Genomic DNA, 24,759 nt, shown 5'->3' on the forward strand with positions numbered 1-24,759 from the left:
TCTGTTTGTAGTGACTAAGGATCTTGAGACTGTCACGTCTAATAATTTCTAAATACTAGTACATGCATGTTGGATACATATGAAACGACAAATACGTTATATGGGAACTTTGAACACGGTAGTTTCATGTGGAACCAACGACGTATATGAAGAAAGGCCGTGTTTGTATTGTAACATACATCAAGAACTAAGGGGCCGTGCAGTATTTACGCCAGGTTGGAATGGGCGATTTGAGGAGAGAATCCAAAAACTTTTGGGGGTCTTGAACTCAACAGTCAAAATTATTAAATATATAGGTAAATTTTCACGGGAAAATTTTCTGGACACGTGACACCCATGGGCGCAGACATATTAGCAATTTAGCATTATGGAATGTGACCCGAGCACAGCGGGTGGTCTACCAATGTATTTGAATAAGAAGAATTCCTCCTTTGGTGCAAAATAAGTAACTTGTCGCAAGTTAATATGGTACGAGTTTCCGTAGATAAATATTTTTAAAATTACGTTCTGATGATATTGTGAAGAAATTAAGATTGCATAATATTCAATAAATTTGCAATTCACGAATTTCTATCGAAATTGCGGCCAGGAATACTATTCCAATTCAAAATGACTCAGAATTGAATAGTGAGGTCACCGCCGGGGGTCAGGCATCGGGCTCTATGTTGCACTCACATTGATACGCATTGGTCACATGTCCAGAAAATCCCGTGAAGGAAATAAGAATTTTTTTAGCATTATTTGAAACCATGAGGGAGGAATGTTAAGTTTTAAATGGAGAAAATTGGGCAAACAAAGGTGTGTTTTTTTCCAGTTTTCCCATTCCCCTGACGTATAAATATTGAACGGTCCCTAATGGTATCAATCGTCTTGATCATCTGTGGTATTGATACAGTATCATTTACAGATCAAGCGTGTTCCATAAGAAATTTACACTCGTGTAAACGTTAAGTATTTTTTACCGGTACTTGTTCCAACATGCGGAACAAAAATATCATAATACTCTTAATTCCAAAATTGTCATCCCCAGTGTTTCAAATTAGTATAGTAAACATACTTTTGGAACATCCTGACGTTTTTCAGACGTACATGCATTCATGTCCACAAAGCCGGTTGTGTGTTTCGTAAGCTACTTAAGTTCTGTGGCCAGCTTTTCGGACAGTCACGTTAAATAACACATAAGAAATGACGTGAGCCATGGATGTGATCATGATCACACTTGACGCCCAATAATAAATACGTTTATATAAAAATGACATTGGACACCCACCAACATGAGACAAACCGGGTGATCTGGCAAAGCAATAATGTGGATTTGAATGTGTTCAGTGAGCATATTTCCTGAGCAGGGAAAGAAAATGGAAAAAGTTGAACCAAATTCGGATCCTCTTCCAGTATCCTTTTCCCGTCTTTACAGGCTCCGTTAGGTTATATGCATTACATAGCGCTCCACAACCATGACACCAGCACCATGTAGCTCAACCATCGGATGAAAAGTAGCTGGTTATATAAATCGCATGATATAATTTATTTATTGTAAGAACTATCTACTGAAGATAAGAATCGTGAAATGTATTCAAGCAAACGAACCACCTGCTACATAAGTTACTATTGCAAACGAGCCATTTGACATTCATTGCGAATTCCACACATACAGATTCTCAAAACATTTACTCTGCTTTTTGTGCTAAATAAAATGGTGAGCACTTGAGTTTAGATATTCAATGCGCACTTTTTCATCTATAGGTAAATGAACCATGCATGAAAGACTGGATTTCATTTATAGCACTATTATATCTTACGGCCCTGTCACAGAAGGACACATAATATAATTATGTTATATAACTTACAGATATAAACTTAAATTATTCACTTAAAGTCATATTATAACATTTCCATATAAGAAATAGAATTGTATTTTTTGGTATAAAATATTAGTTTTCACTGTCAGATATGCCTTCTTTTAATTTGGGCCCAAACAGACGCGGCAATACAAAGAAAATCGCACCAGATATGCCTTCTTTTAATTTGGGCCCAAACAGACGCGGCAATACAAAGAAAATCGCACCAGCCCAAAAGTTCTTTTACCCTTCCTAGCAAACTACTGCAAACATTTTGACACTTTTGTAAAATATTTGTAGTTGAAGGCTCACGTAACATGATGCTCTGTGGTTGTAACATGGCAGTTTGTTTTCATATTCCATTTAGCAAATCATTTGGAACATGTGTAAATTGCTTATCCCCCGGCATGTACGTCTTTTGATTACCATGTTCATGCTTGTAATGTGAATTAATACCTAAGGCAAAATATAAAATAGTGGTCTCAAAGCTTGCAAAGGAATGCGGCTTTCCACCCTCTTTTTTTTTCTTCCCGACTCAAACTCAGTCAAAATTAGCTTGAAACTTAGTATATTTTAACCGACTTAATGTGTTAATCCACAGACGGTTCTTCCAACACAAATGTTTTAAAACATTTTAACCGATATTTATTCCCGGTATTTATTGTATAAAAAATGGGGAGGTGGATTAAATTGGCCAATTTCTCTGCGCACGGCAAAACAAACGCTCGCTGCAGTTCTTGAGACATGTAATTTTCTTTTTGACTTAGGGCTTCCAGATTTTTGCATGCCACTTGCTTGGCACTGATTTTCGATCACTTCTATTCCTTACACCTTTTAAATTCTGGTATTTGGGGTGGATGTGCAATTAACCATTCATGCTATGTATGTAATTTGGTGTATTATAATGATATTTCAATCTCTTGTATTTATTTCACATTGAAACTATTAACATCACTTGCATTTTGATGTCATATTGACACGATTATGTCTATGTATAGTATTAACGGGTTTTAAATTAAATGTTATAATTATTGTCGTTCTTATTAATAAACTTGATAAATTCTCAAGTTTTACGACTCGTATCCACTGTATTATTTTCGTGTGCAGGGCTCATGGAAGAATGTTATCATAGGCTACGCGAGTTTGCCGGCAAACGCGAACGTTTTTTATGAAACTTTACATAACCATGGACGTTACTTCAACCGGGAACCATCCCTAACTAAGATGTGCAATTGGATGCAAGCCAGGGCCTGTAAATAGCATAATAACAGACGATGGTGGCCGACAGTCATTTAATGCGGCAACAGCCAATAGCGTAAACAAAACAGACAATATGACGGCAACACTAGCACTGCTTAGACGTTGGACGCCCCGAGCCGAGGTGCGTTTTTAGCTCTATTGGCCCCGTAATACAGAAAAAAATGCACAAAATATATTTCCCAGTGTAATGTAATATGTATACATTTTTACATGAAAATAAATAATTTTGGATTCAAAATGAATGTGAAGAAAAAAATTATTGTAGCCGGTAGTGGGATTTGAACTCGGGACCCTTTGCGTGGCAGGCGAAGAAGCTACACCACGTATTAACACAGGTTCTAACCTTCGTACCCTCACCATTAACTTCCAAAGTTTGTACGGTATAGGAGGAGTTTTTGGAGCCTTGTAGATGCCACCAAACCAGATATTATATACGGTTGCAAAACCTGGTTGAAACCTGACATGAGCAAAGGAGAATTTTTTCCACCAGGCTACAACTTGTACAGAAAAGACCGTAAAGATGGCTGGGGAGGAGTACTGCTTGGTGTCCATTCTAGCCTAATCTGCCAACAACTCAAGATTGAGTCTGAAGCAGAGTTCGTAGGTGCCAAAATCACCAATGGTAAACAATCTATCATTATTGGTGCACTGTATCGCCCCATAGCAGCAAACAGCCATCCATGAATGTCTTGAACCAAGTCATCGAGGAAATTTGTGTTTCCAACCCAGGTGTGGCAGTATGGATTGCAGGCGATGCCAATCTACCCGACATCGATTGGGCTACCAGACCAAGTCATCGGTCACCAGTATCCACTTGAATTAAATGAATCCTTTCTGCAGATGTTGGCTCAAACTGGAATGGAACAACTTGTTGATTTTCCAACCCGTAATGAAAGTATACTTGATATCATCATTACCAATCGACCTTCTCTAATCAACCGCTGTGAGGGGTTGCCAGCTTTGGCCGACCATGACATTGTGTATGCTGATTGGAATGCTCAGGCAAACAGAGTGAAACCATCCCGTCACAAGATCTTTCTGTGGAATCGTGCTGATTTTGACTTGATTCGCCAGGAGACCAAAGAATGGGCAGACAAATTTGTCTCTTGCAACACAACATCTACTCCAGTGGAATTGTTATCCAGGGAGATTGAACAGTATCTTCAGAAAACACTCCATGACAGAGTACTAAAGTACCCTCCAAGCTCAGCTCCACCAGATTCAACCAGCCATGCATGGTTTAACACTTCTACCAAACGGATCTGTAGAAGGAAAGCAAGGGCTTTCAAGAAAGCTAGAAAGACAAACAGAGACTGTGATTGGAAGAGATTTAGGCGATTGAAGAGGCAGCGCCAAATTACTCATCGTCAGGCCTACAACAAGTATGTTACTGATATTATTATATGTGATCAAGCTGGTATTGCTCCTGTAAAGGAAGGTAATCATCTCTTCAGTGACCCAAAGACCAAGGCCAATCTGCTGAATCGCCAATTTGCATCTGTTTTTACGAAGGATGATACATCTACTCTACCTGACCTTGGACCCAGCACTCATCCACCAATGAATGGTATCCAGATCATCAATCAAAGCATTGTCAAGTTACTGAAGAACCTCAGCCTCTGGTCCTGACAGTGTGCCTGCCAGACTTCTGAAGGAAACTGCGCGGAGATTGCTCTAGCCATCAGCCTCCTCTACCAAGCATCCCTCTCGACCAAGGATCTGTCCCATCTTCGTGGAAGAAAGCACTGGTAGTTCCCATATTTAAGAAGGGCAGCCGATCGTCACCAGCAAATTATGGACCTATTATGACATGATTTTATAAGTCGTTATATACCACATATACCGTATGTCATAATACCAATATTTGTAATACAATCTATAATAAATTACTGAAACTGGCGAATTGGTAAGGCTAAAAACTTTGTACGGTTTATATTATTTCGGAAAACGGACTTTTGCAATGCGAAGAACAAGGTCATGCGCACCCCCAATAAAACATCGAATTTTGTTTTTGTTTACGTTAAGGGGGTCAAATAAGTTAATTAGTTCCAAAAGCACTGAAAAGGCATTTCGGACTAAAATAACAATGCCATATCTTTCACTCGCAACTACTTTTTTGTCTCATACTCCGGTCACTGCATCAACTATTACACAACACAGGAAAAACTCCCAAGTAATTAACATTTTACCAGTTTATTCAACTAATTTGTCAACATTAGCATATGTATTCAGTTTTCAAATGGTGTCTGTTTTTATGGAGAACCTATTGTCAACAGTAGCCGGGGTGTTTGTTTATTGAATTAGTTCAAGTGTTTGATGCTTTTGTGTTGAAGGACAAATTAATCAGGGTTGACAAAACCGTGGTTGGATTTGGGTGACTTTTGAAGACTAAATGAAAGTGTCCTACAAAATTGTAAGTTTATTTTGATTGTTAAATTGCGCTGCATCAGGTGAAATTGCACCACAACTTTCAAAATGGGGTCCTGGAATGGGGTAAAAAAATAACTCCAAAATTATATAAGACTAGATTTCGCGGTTCTCGGGTCGGGCGCTTCTCGTGATAGGCCTATTTCTAATTACCCAAACCCGTTACCCATATACCTGCCCTGACTTTTTAAACTACTATGAAATGCGTCTCTCAATGATCACACTTGACACAACTTAATCAACTCTGTTTGTTTTATAGGTGTGATGCTTACTTCGGTGTAGTTAACCCATCATTCGCCTCTTCCAACATGTCCAAGCCCTGCCCTGTTACCACATTTAGAGAAACCGAAATTAGTATCTGGACGTGGATATAGACCGTTACTAAAGTAATGAAACGTGAACGCAAAAACGGTTATAGGCCTTACCACAACGGATGATTTTGATGTTAACCATTCTGGAGGATTCCGGAAATAGTCATGTTCTGCTGAAATAGGCCTATGCAGTTTGGTGTGTGCACTTGTTCGGTATTGAAATATGTGTTGAAAATAAGGCCTATAATTATTGGTCCGATGAGATGCACCTGTTAATCACACTGTAGTGCTTTTCCGATGCGCGCACTGTACTCCGCGCACACTCCCGTTGATACTCCGCGATAGCGCACCGCGTGAACGCGAATCTCGCGAACGCGAACCGCGAGGACGCGAACGCGATAGCGCGCGGACGGAGGGACGGACACGCCATGATTAGTATCATGATAACAGTACCACAAAAGACAGTGACCGCGAAAGACGGGTGACCGCTAGTAACCAATATTCGCAGTTCATATGCACAAACGAATACAAATCTTCAAGATTTTAAGCTTTAGAAGCTTTTTAGACCTTAAATAACACGTCACTAAGCAGGTCATAGGTACTGCTGGCCTTGTCCTATTCGCTACTTGCACGGTTCCGCCATTATGCACTATGTGCGGGAGAGCCTCGAACTGGCAGCATACATGAATGGGAATTGAACTAGTCATAACGTTCTGTGTAAGGTTACATAATTCTTCCTTTCATGTATGCTGCCAGTTCGAGGCTCTCCCCACATATGCATAATGGCGGAACTCGTCAAGTAACGAATTGTATTTGATCGTTTGTGCATAGATCATGGTTAGCGAGGTGAAGTTGGCTCGATATTAGAGATTAGAGATTAGACATTCGCAATTGAATAATTCTATATGTTGAATATACGTCGTAAAGTTTTTGAAATTCCTTATTTTTATGAATTTCGACCTAAAAACAACTTATATCTATAGTTCAAGTCTTCTACAATGTTTTGACACTATTTTTGGACATCGGAAAATTTTTACCAAAATATTCAAAATTTTGGATCTTCGTTATTTGGTCAAATTTCGACCTCAAATCAACTTATATGTATAGTTTAAGTCTTCTACAATCTTTTGACACCATTCTTGGACATCCGAAAAATTTGGCCAAAAATGTCAAAATTTTGTATCTTCGTTATCTGACCAAATTTCGACCTAAAAACAACTGTTATGTATAGTACAAGTCTTCTTAAGTCTTTTGACACCATTTTTAGACATCCGAAAATTTTGGCCAAAATACTCAAAAGTTTTGTATCTTCGTTACCTGGCCAAATTTCGACCTAAAAGCAACTTATGTATAGTACAAGTCTTCTTAAGTCTTTTGACACCATTTTTGGACATCCGAAAATTTTGGCCAAAATACTCAAAATTTTGTATCTTCGTTATCTGGCCAAATTTCGACCTAAAAACAACTGTCATGTATAGTTCAAGTCTTCTACAATGTTTTGACACTATTTTTGGACATCGGAAAATTTTTGCCAAAATATTCAAAATTTTGGATCTTCGTTATTTGGTCAAATTTCGACCTCAAATCAACTTATATGTATAGTTTAAGTCTTCTACAATCTTTTGACACCATTTTTGGACATCCGAAAAATTTGGCCAAAAATGTCAAAATTTTGTATCTTCGTTATCTGACCAAATTTCGACCTAAAAACAACTGTTATGTATAGTACAAGTCTTCTTAAGTCTTTTGACACCATTTTTAGACATCCGAAAATTTTGGCCAAAATACTCAAAAGTTTTGTATCTTCGTTACCTGGCCAAATTTCGACCTAAAAGCAACTTATGTATAGTACAAGTCTTCTTAAGTCTTTTGACACCATTTTTGGACATCCGAAAATTTTGGCCAAAATACTCAAAATTTTGTATCTTCGTTATCTGGCCAAATTTCGACCTAAAAACAACTGTCATGTATAGTTCAAGTCTTCTACAATGTTTTGACACTATTTTTGGACATCGGAAAATTTTTGCCAAAATATTCAAAATTTTGGATCTTCGTTATTTGGCCAAATTTCGACCTCAAATTAACTTATATGTATAGTTTAAGTCTTCTTATGTCTTTTGACACCATTTTTGGACATCCGAAAATTTTGGCCAAAATACTCAAAATTTTGTATCTTCGTTAACTGGCCAAATTTCGACCTAACAACAATTGTTATGTATAGTTCAAGTCTTCTTAAGTCTTTTGACACCATTTTTGGACATCCGAAAATTTTGGCCAAAATACTACAAATTTTGTGTCTTCGTTATCTGGCCAAATTTCGACCTAAAAACAACTGGCATGTATAGTTCAAGTCTTCTACAATTTTTGACACTATTTTTGGACATCGGAAAATTTTTACCAAAATATTCAAAATTTTGGATCTTCGTTATTTGGCCAAATTTCGACCTCAAATCAACTTATATGTATAGTTTAAGTCTTCTACAATCTTTTGACACCATTTTTGGACATCCGAAAAATTTGGCCAAAAATGTCAAAATTTTGTATCTTCGTTATCTGACCAAATTTCGATCTAAAAACAACTGTTATGTATAGTACAAGTCTTCTTAAGTCTTTTGACACCATTTTTGGACATCCGAAAATTTTGGCCAAAATACTCAAAATTTTGTATCTTCGTTATCTGGCCAAATTTCGACCTAAAAACAACTGTCATGTATAGTTCAAGTCTTCTACAATGTTTTGACACTATTTTTGGACATCGGAAAATTTTTGCCAAAATATTCAAAATTTTGGATCTTCGTTATTTGGCCAAATTTCGACCTCAAATCAACTTATATGTATAGTTTAAGTCTTCTACAATCTTTTGACACCATTTTGGACATCCGAAAAATTTGGCCAAAAATGTCAAAATTTTGTATCTTCGTTATCTGACCAAATTTCGACCTAAAAGCAACTGTTATGTATAGTACAAGTCTTCTTAAGTCTTTTGACACACTCTTTGAAGTATTCAAAAAATTTGGAAAAAAATTCAAAATATTATATCTTCGTTATTTAGCCAAATTTCTACCTAAAACAACTCTTATGTATATGCTTAAGTCTTCTACAATCTTGTGACCCCATTTTTGGACATCCGAAAAATTTGGCAAAAACTTTCAAAATTTTGCATCTTCGTTATTTTTGACATCAAACAAAAAATTTTTGAGCCAAAAAAATTGCATTTTTAGACGTTCGAGATTAGACACAGATCACGTCCTAAAAACCACTTTTCTACACAGATCACGTGTCCTGGAGTAATATGACACCATTTTTGACCTTCCCGAAAATTTTTGACCCAAAAAATTGCATTTTTAGACATTCGCGATTAGAAATTAGACATTCGTGATTTCCGAAAATTGTCATATAAAAAGCACTTTTCTACACCGATCAAGTGCCATGGAGTCATCTGACACCACTTTTGACATCAAAAATGTTTGACCCAAAAATTGCATTTTTTAGACATTCGAGATTAGAAATTAGACATTCGTAATTTCGCAGAATTTTGATCTAAAACCACTTTTCTACACAGATCACGTGTCCTTGAGTAATATGACACCATTTTTGACCTTCCCGAAAATTTTTGACCCAAAAAAATTGCATTTTTAGACATTCGAGATTAGAAATTAGACATTCGTTATTCCGCAGAATTTCGATCTAAAATCCACTTTTCTACACAGATCACGTGTCATGGAGTCATTTGACATCATTTTTAGACATTCGACATCACTTTAGACATTCCAAAAATTTTGACCAAAAAATCTCAATTTATAGACATTCGTTATTTCGCAGAATTTCGATCTAAAAACCACTTTTCTACACAGATCACGTGTCCTGGAGTAATATGACACCATGTTTGACCTTCCTGAAAATTGTTGACCCCAAACATTACATTTTGACACATTCGAGATTAGAAATTAGACATTCGTGATTTCAATTTATAGACATTCGTTATTTCGCAGAATTTCGATCTAAAAACCACTTTTCTACACAGATCACGTGTCCTGGAGTAATATGACACCATTTTTGACCTTCCGAAAATTTTTGACCCAAAAATTGCATTTTTAGACATTCGAGATTAGAAATTAGACATTCGTGATTTCAATTTATAGACATTCGTTATTTCGCAGAATTTCGATCTAAAAACCACTTTTCTACACAGATCACGTGTCCTGGAGTTATATGACACCATGTTTGAACTACACGAACATTTTTGACCCAAAAATTTGCATTTTGAGACATTCGAGATTAGAAATTAGACATTCGTGATTTCCGAAAATTGTCATATAAAAACCACTTTTCTACATCGATCAAGTGCCATGGAGTCACCTGACACCACTTTTTGACATCAAACAATTTTTGACCCCAAAAATTGCATTTTTTAGACATTCGAGATTAGAAATTAGACATTCGTAATTTCGCAGAATTTCGATCTAAAAACCACTTTTCTACACAGATCACGTGTCCTGGAGTAATATGACACCACTTCTGCCCTTCCCGAAAATTTTTCACCCACAAAATTGCATTTTTAGACATTCGAGATTAGTAATTAGACATTCGTGATTTCCGAAAATTGTCATATAAAAACCACTTTTCTACATCGATCAAGTGCCATGGAGTCATCTGACACCACTTTTTGACATCAAAATTTTGTGACCCAAAAAATTGCATTTTTAGACATTCGAGATTAGAAATTAGACATTCGTTATTCCGCAGAATTTCGATCTAAAATCCACTTTTCTACACCGATCACGTGTCATGGAGTCATTTGACATCATTTTTAGACATTCAACATCACTTAAGACATTCCAAAAATTTTGACCAAAAAATCTCAATTTTTAGACATTCGTTATTTCGCAGAATTTCGATCTAAAAACCACTTTTCTACACAGATCACGTGTCCTGGAGTAATATGACACCATGTTTGACCTTCCCGAAAATTGTTGACTCCAAAATTGCATTTTGAGACATTCGAGATTAGAAATTAGACATTCGTGATTTCCGAAAATTGTCATATAAAAACCACTTTTCTACATCGATCAAGTGCCATGGAGTCATCTGACACCACTTTTTGACATTTTTAGACATTCGAGATTAGAAATTAGACATTCGTAATTTCGCAGAATTTCGATCTAAAGTCCACTTTTCTACACCGATCACGTGTCCTGGAGTAATATGACACCGTTTTTGACCTTCCCGAAAATTTTTGACCCAAAAAATTGCATTTTTAAACATTCGAGATTAGAAATTAGACATTCGTGATTTACGAAAATTGTCATATAAAAACCACTTTTCTACATCGATCAAGTGCCATGGAGTCATCTGACACCACTTTTGACATCAAAATTTTGTGACCCAAAAATTGCATTTTTAGACATTCGAGATTAGAAATTAGACATTCGTTATTCCGCAGAATTTCGATCTAAAATCCACTTTTCTACACCGATCACGTGTCATGGAGTCATTTGACATCATTTTTAGACATTCGACATCACTTTAGACATTCCAAAAATTTTGACCAAAAAATCTCAATTTTTAGACATTCGTTATTTCGCAGAATTTCGATCTAAAAACCACTTTTCTACACAGATCACGTGTCCTGGAGTAATATGACACCATGTTTGACCTTCCCGAAAATTGTTGACCCCAAAAATTGCATTTTGAGACATTCGAGATTAGAAATTAGACATTCGTGATTTCCGAAAATTGTCATATAAAAACCACTTTTCTACATCGATCAAGTGCCATGGAGTCATCTGACACCACTTTTTGACATCAAAATTTTTTGACCCAAAAAATTACATTTTTAGACATTCGAGATTAGAAATTAGACATTCGTTATTCCGCAGAATTTCGATCTAAAATCCACTTTTCTACACCGATCACGTGTCATGGAGTCATTTGACATCATTTTTAGACATTCGACATCACTTTAGCAATTCCAAAAGTTTTGACCAAAAATCTCAATTTTAGACATTCGTTATTTCGCAGAATTTCGATCTAAAACCACTTTTCTACACAGATCACGTGTCCTGGAGTAATATGACACCATGTTTGACCTTCCTGAAAATTGTTGACCCCAAAAATTGCATTTTGAGACATTCGAGATTAGAAATTAGACATTCGTGATTTCCGAAAATTGTCATATAAAAACCACTTTTCTACATCGATCAAGTGCCATGGAGTCATCTGACACCACTTTTTGACATCAAAAAATTTTTGACCCAAAAAATTGCATTTTTAGACATTCGAGATTAAATAAAATAAATAAATGTAGATATTTATATAGCGCTTTATGCCGTCAACAGCCTCAAAGCGCTTTACATTTATTCCGCCGTCATTAGAATATGTCGGAACCACGTTTGCAGCCTACAATTGGCGCAGGGTTCATCAGTATAACAACTGTGACAACCCCTAACAGCTTCCCATTGCACCTGGGTGGGGTGAGGCAAGCGAGGCAAAGCGCCTTGCCCAAGGGCGCAACACGGTGGTGGGACGGGGACTCGAACCCATGCACATCAAGTAAGCTCTCAGATTATGAGTCCAAGGCCGTAACCACTGAGCCACCGTGCCCCTTTAGAAATTAGACATTCGTTATTCCGCAGAATTTCGATCTAAAATCCACTTTTCTACACCGATCACGTGTCATGGAGTCATTTGACATCATTTTTAGACATTCGACATCACTTTAGACATTGCAAAAATTTTGACCAAAAAATCTCAATTTTTAGACATTCGTTATTTCGCAGTATTTCGATCTAAAAACCACTTTTCTACACAGATCACGTGTCCTGGAGTAATATGACACCATTTTTGACCTTCCTGAAAATTTTGACCCAAAAATTGCATTTTTAGACATTCGAGATTAGAAATTAGACATTCGTGATTTCCGAAAATTGTCATATAAAAACCACTTTTCTACATCGATCAAGTGCCATGGAGTCATCTGACACCACTTTTTGACATCAAAAAATTTTTGACCCAAAAAATTGCATTTTAGACATTCGAGATTAGAAATTAGACATTCGTTATTCCGCAGAATTTCGATCTAAAATCCACTTTTCTACACCGATCACGTGTCATGGAGTCATTTGACATCATTTTTAGACATTCGACATCACTTTAGCAATTCCAAAAATTTTGACCAAAAAATCTCAATTTTAGACATTCGTTATTTCGCAGAATTTCGATCTAAAAAACCACTTTTCTACACAGATCACGTGTCCTGGAGTAATATGACACCATGTATGACATTCCCGAAAATTGTTGACGCCAAAAATTGCATTTTGAGACATTCGAGATTAGAAATTAGACATTCGTGATTTCCGAAAATTGTCATATAAAAACCACTTTTCTACATCGATCAAGTGCCATGGAGTCATCTGACACCACTTTTTGACATCAAAAAATTTTTGAAAAAAAAAAATTGCATTTTTAGACATTCGAGATTAAATAAAATAAATAAATGTAGATATTTATATAGCGCTTTATGCCGTCAACAGCCTCAAAGCGCTTTACATTTATTCCGCCGTCATTAGAATATGTCGGAACCACGTTTGCAGCCTACAATTGGCGCAGGGTTCATCAGTATAACAACTGTGACAACCCCTAACAGCTTCCCATTGCACCTGGGTGGGGTGAGGCAAGCGAGGCAAAGCGCCTTGCCCAAGGGCGCAACACGGTGGTGGGACGGGGACTCGAACCCATGCACATCAAGTAAGCTCTCAGATTATGAGTCCAAGGCCGTAACCACTGAGCCACCGTGCCCCTTTAGAAATTAGACATTCGTTATTCCGCAGAATTTCGATCTAAAATCCACTTTTCTACACCGATCACGTGTCATGGAGTCATTTGACATCATTTTTAGACATTCGACATCACTTTAGACATTGCAAAATTTTGACCAAAAAATCTCAATTTTAGACATTCGTTATTTCGCAGTATTTCGATCTAAAAACCACTTTTCTACACAGATCACGTGTCCTGGAGTAATATGACACCATTTTGACCTTCCGAAAATTTTGACCCAAAAATTGCATTTTTAGACATTCGAGATTAGAAATGAGACATTCGTGATTGCCGAAAATTGTCATAAAAACCACTTTTCTACATCGATCGAGTGCCATGGAGTCATCTGACACCACTTTTGACATCAAAAATTTTGACCCAAAAATTGCATTTTTAGACATTCGAGATTAGAAATTAGACATTCGTTATTCCGCAGAATTTCGATCTAAAATCCACTTTTCTACACCGATCACGTGTCATGGAGTCATTTGACATCATTTTTAGACATTCGACATCACTTTAGACATTCCAAAATTTTGACCAAAAAATCTCAATTTTAGACATTCGTTATTTCGCAGAATTTCGATCTAAAAACCACTTTTCTACACAGATCACGTGTCCTGGAGTAATATGACACCATGTTTGACCTTCCCGAAAATTGTTGACCCCAAAAATTGCATTTTGAGACATTCGAGATAAGAAATTAGACATTCGTGATTTCCGAAAATTGTCATATAAAAACCACTTTTCTACATCGATCAAGTGCCATGGAGTCATCTGACACCACTTTTGACATCAAAAATTTTTGACCCAAAAATTGCATTTTAGACATTCGAGATTAGAAATTAGACATTCGTTATTCCGCAGAATTTCGATCTAAAATCCACTTTTCTACACCGATCACGTGTCATGGAGTCATTTGACATCATTTTTAGACATTCGACATCACTTTAGACATTGCAAAAATTTTGACCAAAAAATCTCAATTTTTAGACATTCGTTATTTCGCAGAATAAAACCACTTTTCTACACAGATCACGTATCCTGGAGTAATATGACACCATTTTGACCTTCCGAAAATTTTGACCCAAAAATTGCATTTTTAGACATTCGAGATTAGAAATTAGACATTCGTGATTTCCGAAAATTGTCATATAAAAACCACTTTTCTACACCGATCAAGTGCCATGGAGTCATCTGACACCACTTTTGACATCAAAAATTTTTGACCCAAAAATTGCATTTTTAGACATTCGAGTTTAGAAATTAGACATTCGTAATTTCGCAGAATTTCGATCTAAAAACCACTTTTCTACACAGATCACGTGTCCTGGAGTAATATGACACCATTTTTGACCTTCCCGAAAATTTTTGACCCAAAAAATTGCATTTTTAGACATTCGAGATTAGAAATTAGATATTCGTGATTTCCGAAAATTGTCATATAAAAACCACTTTTCTACATCGATCAAGTGCCATGGAGTCATCTGACACCACTTTTGACATCAAAATTTGTTGACCCAAAAATTGCATTTTTAGACATTCGAGATTAGAAATTAGACATTCGTTATTCCGCAGAATTTCGATCTAAAATCCACTTTTCTACACCGATCACGTGTCATGGAGTCATTTGACATCATTTTTAGACATTCGACATCACTTTAGACATTCCAAAAATTTTGACCAAAAAATCTCAATTTTTAGACATTCGTTATTTTGCAGAATTTCGATCTAAAAACCACTTTTCTACACAGATCACGTGTCCTGGAGTAATATGACACCATTTTTGACCTTCCCGAAAATTACACGTTCGGAAAAGCGAACCTTCGGAATAGCGAATCTTCGGAATAGCGGATCTTCGGAATAGCGAGAGGACCCACATTGGAGGACAGACACTTTCACAGTAAGGGGTGTTCGGTATATAAAAAACAATATGGGGTCATGAAAATAGTGTAGCCCCCCTCCCTTCAGAAAAATAAAAAAATTCAGGGCTCCCCGTACGAGCGAGCATTTTACCAACACAAATTCTCTTTTTTCAGGAGAAATACGAATAAAACAAAAATTACAACGAGTGTCAACTTGTAATGTTAATAATTATTCTCTTCGAATGGGTTAAACTTATTTTTGCAATAGGTATGCCCTTTAATAGGGTTAAGAGAGTATAATGGTATAGGTGCACACATGTTGTCATTTCAAGTGAAAGTAGAAACAAATTGGAGGTCTGTACAATTTGTCTTATTGTGTCCCTTTCCAATTAAATTAATTTCAGTTAATTAACTTCGAAAAACAAGAATTTTTACCACTTACCATTTTTTTAGGAGAGTACAGAAATTAAATACTAGTATTGTGAAAATGGGCGATTTTGACATTTTTGACTCCCAGGGGAACCCTCAGGCAACTCCTCCTGGTAAATAAAGCATTACAGAAGAAAATGATCAGGTATTGTAAAAATGGGCGATTTCGACATACATTTTTGCCCAATTTTCTCAACTCCAGGGGGAACCCATTCCCTCGGGCTCCACCAAGGACGGGTTATGCAGGAAACTACAGAAGATGAATCTTTGCCTAAAAATAATTTATGAGCCCGGGGAGCAGGGCGGGGAGGGTAAAATTGGGGGACGCCCTCCCTCGGGCACCACCCAGGATTGGTCAGGCAGTGCTACAGAAAATCATATAATCAGATACAGACCGTGATGTTAAAATGGGTGATTGCTCATCATCGAGGAAGGAGGCATCCTCAGAATCCGGGGGAGGGGGGGGCACTTCAATTTAAAATGGATATAGGTGTAGGGCTGGATGGCACTTTCGCACTAAGGGGCATTCGGTGAGAGCAAAATGTAAAAAATACGGGGTCATTGGGTGAGAGCATGATTTTTGGCATTCGGTGAGGGCAAAGTGTAAAATATATGGGGTCATTGGGTGAGAACATAGGCCCTAACCTTTTTTTTAATGGAATCTTCGGGTGAGAGCCGAAACAGCGAACAGAAACCTCGAAAATTGAATTTCTAGTTCTAAATGGCTTCAAATTTCTTTGTTTGTTTTTCAAAATATAAATAAGTGACAAAATCAGTGATAAATGAAAGTTGCTGTTAAAATTGAACAAGTATGGGTCTTTGGGTGACAGACCAAATGATAAAATAGGGGGTGACAGAACATGTGTTCGTACATACGCGTCACCTCCAAAGTTGGAGTGCCTCCCCCCTCAGGATATGGCGGGTCATTATACAGCGCTATAGAGAAAAAATGGATCCGATACTGCTAAAATGGCTGATCTCTCATATCCCGTGGGGACACTCCCACTTTGGAGGTGACGCGTATGCAGGGCTGTTAAGACCCCCTTTTATCCCCTTTTAGCATCGCTGTCACCCGAAAACCCTATACTTTTTCGAACACATGCCTCAGAGACTGGGTCACCCAAAGACCCCGGGCAAAGACCCCGTATTATTCCATGCGAAAGACCCTTATTTTTCAATTTGAACAGCAAATGTCATTTATCGCTGATTTTGATAAATATGTATCAAAACCATTTGAAACCATTTAGATCTATACATTCAATGTTCACGGTTTCTGTGGGACTGTTTTGGCTCATGCACCAAAAGACCACATTTAAAAGGGCATTTCGTGATCCACAGCCTCATCCCCCCACTTTTCTCAAAAAAAGTTGAGATTTTTATATCACTGGAATACTCTGGCTACATAATGTTTAGGCCGTATAAAATTAATATTTTGGTTCTCGTCCAGAGGATTTTCATGAATTGATGAGGGAGGGAGGTGGTTTTTTTTTCAGTGTAAAATCAGCATTGTCTGTAGTTTTCGGTCTTTCCCAACAGTGCTCGAGGAAACGATGAGGCACTTTTTTTTTCAAATGTGAGATTCTGAGGTATAAACCCCCTAGAGTACCACAAAAAGACTTGAAAGTGGTCCTTGTTCTCTAATAAACTTATTTATATGTATGAAAAATTCATAAATCATGCCAAAGTCTAAAATAATTGAAAAATCTATAAAAAAAAAAAAAATCTGACAAATCCCAGAAATTGAGGAGGGAGGGACGAGAACCAAAACATTAATTTTATACGGCCTTATGTACAAAATATTTCTTGCAGATTAATTCGTTTAGCAAAGATATCGCGAAATTTGAATTTCGTTCTAGTGAACCTATAGTCCGACGAATAGGACCTGTTTTTTTTCTCAGTTACCAACTATAGAAATAACCTTGCCCGGTTTTATGCAGAACTAGCGGGAGACCCGCGCTTCGCGCGGGTCCCCGCTAGTTGAGTAAACGGGAGCGGTTAGTAAACGGGAGTGGTTAGTAAACATGGTAAACGGTGATGATAATCATGGTGTCTTGGTGTAGAATATTCCCCGGGATTATTCATCCAGTATAGTAATGATCATGTTAGCTTGGTAATCATATGTTAGCTCCTGTCATATTAAAGAAGCTAAACTTTAAGTGAATATCCCGACCTGTGATAATGTTGTTACTCACTCAATCCCTAGTCAGATTTCTTTTGAAACAGCTCGTGACAAAATGGTTGATTTTAACTTTATCCCAACAAATATAAAACATTAATGTTAGAAGAGGTTGCTAGAAAACGTTTCAATTTCGGGTTATAATGGTATAAAACACGTAAGCAACATGTTTAAAAGTTGCAGCAATACATTTTAAGCGAGCCTTTGTTGTTAAAAGCTAGGACTACATTATAGCCAGGATTTATTTGCGGGGGCCGCAGAATTTCCAAAATGTGGACTTTCAAGTTCCGAAATTGGGCTCACCCACCCTTAACATTTAACCATTTTGGGCTATACTGAACAGTTGAATGACTCTGTTGGCTACATTTTAACATTCCCTCTGAAAAGTGGACTGTTTTGCAAATCTGTCAGCCAATGACCCCCCTTTTCATCAGCTTACACCCAATGATCCCCCCGAAAAAGGCATTTGTCTTGATCGAGTTACCAATTCTGAGGGGACAATGGTGCTTCGTGGCCATTCAAAAAGGAGGCGGCAAAAACTTCAAGTGTCCCCCCTTCCCAATTCCTGGATCCGCCACTGTCTCAGAGAAGCAGTCAGTCGCGTACACATAAGTAGGCCTACGCGCGGTAAGCCAACATTAAGTGCGTCCATACCATGCGCCGCAATGCGCGTGAAACCATGGTGCCGTGTACGCGCAGTGCGTAACTCGCCACTTACCGCGCGTGTTGGAGACCGCTGGCATTTGACGCGTTTGCTGTCATGACCTGACCCATAAGGTTACTGACCTCAACGGCCTAGCAACCGACAATTTTTTTTGTTATTTCCATAGTGATTGAATAGTTTTGCAAAAATGAACGTCAGATGGTTTAATGGCAATATGTACCCGATCAATGTACGAATAAATCAGAGCTGAAAGTGAAAGCATCTCGGAGCCTGCTTCTGGACAAGATTTAGCGACTTCCTTTTATTTATATAGATTAGACCCTGTCTGGTGTACCCTCCAATTCTATATTTTTCTTAAACATGTTAAACGAATAGGCCAACTGTGCATATGACGTATCATATATCGTAAATATGGCGGACTACTCAAATCCATTCAACAAAAGCATGATTGCAATCTATCGAGACAGTTCGTCTCACACACATAATAGGTCTGTCACACTACGACGGACTGGATTAACGTACATCACCGAATACAAAAATATTTTATTCGGTGGAAAAATCACCAGTCCGGCAGAAGATTCGGTGGGATTTTGGGTCCGATTCCCGTTCGTCTCTCTATGCGTTGTGGCCGCTAATAATCCTGCAGGCGTCTTATATCCGATCGTTCAACGTCCGACAAATGACCGGATTTGGAGGTCTGATTCCCGTTCGTTTCTCTATGCGTTGTGGCCGCTAATAATCCTGCAGGCGTCTTATATTCGATCGTTCAACGTCCGACAAATGACCGGATTTGGGGTCAACGTCCGACAAATGTCCGGATTTGGGGGTCCGATTCCCGTTCGTCTCTCTATGCGTTGTGACCGCTAATAATCCTGCAGGCGTTTTATATTCAATCGTTCAACGTCCGACAAATGGCCGGCGAATCCGTGGCATGTGGCACCAACAGGGACGTCCACCCTATCAGAAAAGTGGGGGAGAAGAGGGTGTTTGAGAGGGTTTTTGACCCCTTAGAGGCAGTGACGTAGCAAGCACTTTTTCAGAGGGTGAACAAAGTGGGGAAAGACAACTTTAAGGGGGAAAACTTTGACGAAAATGTTAAAATATTGGCTAATAAGTACAAAAGGGCTACAAATCTGATATATCAGGGCAACCAGCGTCCGGGGGCAATAGAGGTGAGAAACCTTTGGACAATGAAGGCCCAATTGAATTGAAGCCATTTGTCATTTTTTGGATTAATTTTAGCACTATTATTGGGTACTATTATAGTTTGAAACAGCCGCAAATTGGTGAAACGAAAGCCTAATTGAAGCCATTGAAAAGTTTTCGCCATTATTGTATAATATAAACAATTGTTTTAAAAATAACACGTGGATGTCCATAGCAGAAGCAAAAAAGGAAGACTTGCCCATTTTTCAAAATGAAGGTCCAATTGAAGCCATTTGCATGGGGACTGTAGGACCTATTTACATTATTAGGCCTATGCCTATTGTGTAAGTTTTAAAAATGGAAAATTTGGAAAATTGTTTTGGTGCATCATTTTTACACTATTATTGCCTTAAACAAAAAACAAAGAAGGCCCGAACTGAATTTGCAAAATTTAAAATGTTACACTGATCCACTGACACTTAGATATAAGACTTCAGACTCGTAATTTCAGGTAAAGCATGCATGGATTGATATGTTAAAGTCAGTAATAGACCCAAGTCCGTCTTAAATACTGACTTTAAAATGTCACGGGCCCTACATATCGACGGGCCGGCAGTGATTTTCACAGGCTTTTGGGCCAAGGAACCACATTTAAGCACTGCCTATAATAATCACAGGCCTATACTTAGGCTTACTATATACTATCCTGGGCCACTCAATAACGTACAATTTAACCTTTTCCATGTTCTCTCTTCTTTTTTCTTTCTTGTCAATCACTAAAACTGGTAGGAATTTGATATTGCGTCCTCTGCCCTTCAAAAAGTGCCCCTCCCTCAATACTACTTGCATGCATAGGCCTACTAAATTACGTGCAATTTAACTTTTTCTCTTCTCTTCTCTCTTCAATTTTTCTCACTTTCTTTTCTTTTTTCTCTCCTTTACCCCTTTTTCTACTTGTCAGTCACTAAAGTACTGGGGGAAATATGATATTGCGTCACACACCCTTCACAAAGTCCCCCCCCCCCCATGATCGATGCACATGTTCGCCATAGGCCTACATCCGGCAAAAGCGCCTGCGAAACCTTGCAAACACCTGCGGTTTATAAACGAAAGAATAACGAACAAACCCAGGGTATATATACAGAACAGTACGAACACACATCGGACAACTTCCGAACATGTGTATTCGGCACACTCCGTTTCACAAAACTCCGTTTCGACGGACTAAACAAACATCACCTAACACGAAACGCATTTGGCGGATAATAGCAGGACATAATTATGAAGAACATAAAACGAACATTGACGAACACTAACGGATTTGCTAAAATACCATCCGTTTCTTATACGGAAGACCGATCCGGTGTAGTGTGACACTAACACGGTCTGGGTCAACGTACATCACCGAATGCAAAAATATGCTATCCGGTGGTGAAGGCCTCACAGGAACGTATTTGCAACGAACACGGGCCGAGTGCAACGAACAAAGACCGAACATGAACGAAAGGAGAGCGAACAAACTCCGGCAATATGCAGTACCATACGAACATACATCGGATAAATACCGAACATGTGTATTCGGTACACTCCGTTTCAAGTTTTGTGCATGCACAAAACTTGCCGACGGACTTAACGAACATCACCTAACACGAAACGCATTTGGCGGATGATAGCAGGACATAAAAAGAACATAAAACGATCATTGACGAACAACAACGGATTTACTAAAATACCATCCGTTTCTTGTACGGAAGACCTATTCGGTGTAGTGTGACAGGCGCATACAAAAATGCACTACGATCAAATAGGTTGTTGACAACATTTGATTAAATTTGTTTGTAGCCACTCAATAATTTCAAGCACAACCTCTATATAAAAATAGTAACGAATCGTGGTTAACCAGGACAATATTAAATGTAGGGATGACAAAAGGAACTGATTGTGTGCAACCTATGAACTGAGGGTAAGAAGAAAACCGAGTATTATAATAGCATTAACATATATCAACTGAAGAGGATTAATAATCAATTTTGTTACGCAATACTTGTGTCAATCCCAAGCTAGAAGCTAGTCAAGCCACACCTACTGACAGCTATTGATGATATTCAGTCAATCGGATTGGCTGAATATCATTAGTAGCTGTCAGTAGGCGTGGTTAATCAGTTTGACATTTCCCCCGACTTTCCGGGAAGGATATGTCTAATGTAGAAGTCCAGCTAAATACCGTATAATCTGGCTCACTATAAACACGCTCTTTGTTCTTTTATTTTTCGTATTGCACAAAATCATAAAAGTATAATGGATAAGATTAAAATTATAAAATGCAAAAGATTTCTTAGCGGTTAAAAAGCATGTCCATGTCACGTTTAAGTCGCAGTTATTGTGTCCTTCTTGATGTAAAACGAAGTCAGTATTTTGAAATAGACTGCGGAACTCATTCCTCAATGATAGTCATTTGATAGAAGGGAACCATCATCAGAGCATGGTAGGTATTATCCTACCATGATCAGAGCCTTTGAAAAATATGAAATTTCTGTAGCATGTAATGGCAAAGAGGACCATGACCACCTCATTTTAACATTGAGGGCATACCCAACTACATTGTTGAATAAATAGCCCATGACCCCAGTATGAATAGAAGAAAGAAAGAAGAAAAAGAAAAGAAAAAAAAACAAAACAAAATAAAGCAAATAAGAAACAATAAAGAAACAAAATGAAAAACAAAGCAAAAAAAGATTAAATTTATCAATAAAAGCTCAACCCCCAACATAAAAATTAAACAACGGAAACGTTTATAACGAGCCTCGAACTCCTGCTCAGTTCGCTCTTCTTAAGATGATTCAAATTCTGTCGCTTTACCAACTGAGCTAATGTAGTTAACACACAATTTTGTAGGTTTCATTGTTCGTATATAGCTATGTGTATCGATGATTTGCCCAAAACCCTTTACACTTTTGTCACTTTTGTGGATGGCGCTGTTCATTTTTTTTCGTTTTTGCACGTTTTCAAAAGCCCTCGATAGTAGGCACATGTGCTAACTATCGAGTGAATACGGTATCACTGCTCAGGCTCTGATTGCTCAAGAAAGATTGACCGCGAAAGTCCAGTGACCGCGCAGCCCGGCGCGGTCACTGGACTTTCGCGATTCGTCTTTCTTGCGCCATAGATATGAGATAGTGGTCATAGTCTGAGGTGAATATTGTCTGGTAAATAAGAAAAAAAGGTCCTACACGTCGGACTAGGTGCACCAGAACGAAATTACAACGTATTGTCTATGGAGCAGTGTAGGCTAAATACACATAGGCCTAATCATGCATAAACTCGCAAACGCAAAATGGGAATCAACTGACATTTTTGGGAATATACTTTTTTCGTGGATATGTACTGAAAAATGTCATAAAAAGAGGATGCTAGGATCACGAAATACTCCTTTAATTAAAAAGTAATTTTCTTACCCAATGCCCCTTAAATTAGGTCCAAACGGTCCGTCTCATCCAATGACCCCACATTGTTATATTTTGCTCTCACCGAATGCTAAGTCATTACCAGTAGCGTAGCCAGCAGGAGGCAGAGTGCCATGCCACCCTTGACAAAAATTGAAAGAAAAAAGTGCAAAAAAAAAAAAAAAATGAAGAGAAAATCTGGAGGGCAAAGGAAAAGAAAACGAGCAAGGAGCCCCTTTTCCACCAAATTTCAACCAGATCATGGGCCAAAATAGTGTAGAATACAACATTTTTGCGCGCAAACATTAACACATTTAAGCCCCTTCTTCCCTATTATGGGCGAAAATAGTGTAAAATAAAAAAATATGCACGCGCACGTACATCGTCCCAGTAAGCCTTTTTGGAAGCTCCTAAACCATGAAGACATGTACAGTCTATCAAAAAAACAAAATCGGTTTATGTATGAAGGAACTCCCAATTGTTTTTTCGTCTGTGCCCTCGAAATTTTATTTTGCCACCCCTGACCAAGAAAGCTGACTACGCCACTGGTCATGACGACCCCATATTTTCTGTGTCAGCCCTATAGGCCTACACCTTTATCCATTTCATATTGAATTCCCCACGAGCTCACAGGGTATCCCTGTTTTGGCCCCTTCCCCTCGGCAACCCCACGATGGTTCATGCAAATTCAAGAATTCCCTCTTTTCTCGACAATAGGGGCTGGCAGGAGCGTATCAAGAGCATCAGGGGCCCATGGGCAAGGAGCAGTACGGGCCCTTTAGGGCGGGATCAGTAGCGTAGCCAGGGGGGGGGCAGGGGGCAGACTGCCCCCTGAAAAAAATGAAAGAAAAAAGTTCCCCTCTGACCAAAGGGCAAAGGAAAAGAAAAAGGGCAAGTAGCCCCTTTTCCATCAAAATTCACCCCGATCATGGGCCAAAATAGTGTAAAATAGTGAATTTTTGTGCGCTGCGCGCGCACATTGTCACATTAAGGCCTTTTTTTTTCTCGATCATGGGCAAAGATGCTGTCAAATTCAAAAATTTTTCGTGCTACGTACGCACATCGTCCCCAAAAAGCTATTTTCGGAAGCTCGAAAACATGTAGGCCTACAGTCTCCCTAAAAACAAAAATTGCATGTTGCAACTGCAATTTTTTTCAGCTATCCCCTAAAATTTTATTTTGACCCCCTGACCAAGAAAGCTGGCTACGCCCCTGGGCGGGATTTACCTTATGGGGCCCTGGCCCCGGGGAGGCACTTCAATATGAAATGGATATAGGTGTAGGGCTGGCACTTTCGCACTAAGGGGCATTCGGTGAGAGCAAAATGTAAAAAATATGGGGTCATTGGGTGAGAGCATGATTTTTGGCATTCGGTGAGA

This window comes from Amphiura filiformis, chromosome 5 (assembly GCF_039555335.1).
Source record: "Amphiura filiformis chromosome 5, Afil_fr2py, whole genome shotgun sequence".
Lineage (NCBI taxonomy): Eukaryota > Metazoa > Echinodermata > Ophiuroidea > Amphilepidida > Amphiuridae > Amphiura > Amphiura filiformis.